Here is a 2,350-nt window from a genome sequence, read left to right on the forward strand (position 1 = left end):
ACAAATTCTAGCAATTAAGGTCTCACACTCAAAGTTGTTCTAACAAGCCAATTTCTTTAGCTTAAGGGAAGGATAAGGGAGATGTTCCATGAAGAAATAGTGCCTTAAAAACTCCTAGAATTGGTTGTCCAATAAATGATCCCATGTTTTGAGCTCCGGCAAGAAAATAGATTTTGAACGAACTTTGGAAGCGAATATCTTAGGCTACAATCCACAAGAAGGTATGAAATCAATCCCTAGCTCTTCCTTATAACACCATTTTTAAGTTTCATGAAGAAATCGAGGGAAGAAACACTGAAAAAATGGAGTTGTGGAAGGCGACTTTCAGACGGCGGTGCGATATAAAATGTGCCTTTTTCCTGTCTAGAGGAAGAAGACGGTGAAAGTGCCCGGTGTTGCGCTCCTCCTTCTTCTGGCTCGGTGACAAGGTACTCCACTGTAAATTTTTCTAGGTTCTCGTTCGTCGCGGCCATGTCGTTCCACCGCCAGAAGGTGTTCTCGTCGAAGACGACATTGCACGATACGTGAGCTCGTCCCCCCCGCAGGATCATAGAACCTTTACGCCTTGCTTCTGGGTTCGTAGCCAATGAAGACGACCTTCAACCCCCTGGGATCGAGCTTGGCGAGGTGGGGACGCGTGATCTTCATGTACGTGACGCAGCTGAACACTCAGAGATGATGTACCGCAGGCTTCTTATTGTACCAGACCTCGTGTGGCGTCTTCCCGTTGAACCGCAGTCTTACAATGTTAGCCTTTAGTTGCGGGATGAAGTAGATGTTGGCCAGCTTGCGGTGCTCGCCGCCCTTGCCGACGAACAGGATGGTGTCGCGCCCTTCAATCTCGATGATAGAGCCGTCGCCAAATTTCACCGTCCCACGAATCCCTAAGTCAAGCTCGGAGAACATTGACCTGGCCCTAGTCATATGGTTTGTTGCTCCCGTGTCGAGGACCCATCGTCATGGCTCGCGCTGCTCGTCCCTTTCGCCGATCTCACTCGCTCCTCCTTCAACTGAATCAACTCCCTAATCGGTGTCTGTGCCACATCCAACTGGAGTTCTTCCTCGGGATCTATCGACCCTTCACTGACGACGCTCACTAAAGCAGCATCGCCGTCGATTGCTTTTGTGGATTTGAAATCGAAATTGGGGAAGACAGTTAACACCGATGTGCTCACCATGAAAAGCACTGACTTTTCCTCCTCATATTGGGCCACATGGGCTTTCTCCTTGTTCTTGGGCTTGCTCCAGCAATCCTTGCTTAGGTGATCTTTCTTCCCGCAGTTCAAGCACCAAATTGGACCGCCATCAGGCGACTCCTTCTTCTGCTCCCCTTCTTTCCCGCCTGCGCGCTCGCGAGGTTTCCACTGCTTCTTGCCACCTTTGTCGCTGGAGGGCCCGCCATTATCACGGAGCTTCAAGCATGCAAGCCACTCCTCCTTAGTGAGGAAAAGACAACCGTGCTTGTCGACAACTGCAGCAACATTCTTTTTCCTCTGCTCAACGTTGCACAATCTTTCGGTCACTTCTTCCACCGTTAGTTCGTCCATGTCAAGAATGTCTCGATGGAAATTGCGACTTGCTCGAGGTGATCTGGTGCGACCTACAACATCTTCTTCACGATCTCCATCTTGCTGATGGTCCCACCGAGAGTGGTGATGCTATTGGCGCACCCCGTGATGTGCATGGAGGAATCATCGACGAATTCGCCATCCTTGATGAAGAAATCATCAACAGCCAGGTTTACAATTTTAATGCATATTTAGAGTTAATAAAATTAATATTTGAACAACTTAATTTGATAAAATTGTGATGAATAATGTTACAAAATTTAAATTAGAAATAATCTTGTTATTAACTAATGAGAAAGACATTATCATTCTTGTTCCTAAACAATTAATAAATCTTAATACAATCAAAAGTAAAAATAATGAAAAGCATAAATGTAGGATAATTTAATTTTTTTTTTTTTTTTTTTTAAAGAATTAAACAAGGTGGGTCCCATCGCGAGAATATTCCTAATTTAACCTAAAAAAAAATATAAATGAAAAATGTTAAAGTCTTAATTTATTGGAAGTATGGCAACTCCAGCTTCCGCTTCCTGTACATACAGAAAAAATAGATAAAAGTGGGAATAAATTCCATTTTTCACTCTCACCCATTCACTTCCTCCATCTTTAGGGTTCACTCCCATCTTCTCTCCTCTCTACTTCACTGCATTCCTTCTTTTTCTTTCCCTTCGCTTCACCAGGTGCGTTCTGATTTTCATTTTCTAACCATTTCATTTCTCTCATCCTGTATTTCTGTAATCCTGTTTTCTGGACTTTTCACTGTGCTTCATTTGGTTTTTTTT

The 2,350-nt window shown here is 44.2% G+C and overlaps 1 protein-coding gene across 1 annotated transcript in view; it reads left to right on the forward strand.

Annotated features, from left to right (window-relative positions):
• Window positions 1-2,094: 2,094 nt before the first annotated feature.
• The window catches only part of LOC111474319 (probable E3 ubiquitin-protein ligase RHC1A), a 3,306-nt gene continuing 3,050 nt past the window's right edge, over window positions 2,095-2,350 (forward strand). The window contains exon 1 of the mRNA XM_023119458.1: window positions 2,095-2,248. The gene's annotated coding sequence lies outside the window, so the exon portion shown is untranslated. The remainder of the gene's footprint in view (window positions 2,249-2,350) is intronic.

This window comes from Cucurbita maxima, unplaced genomic scaffold (genome assembly GCF_002738345.1).
Source record: "Cucurbita maxima cultivar Rimu unplaced genomic scaffold, Cmax_1.0 Cma_Scf00304, whole genome shotgun sequence".
Classification (NCBI taxonomy): domain Eukaryota; kingdom Viridiplantae; phylum Streptophyta; class Magnoliopsida; order Cucurbitales; family Cucurbitaceae; genus Cucurbita; species Cucurbita maxima.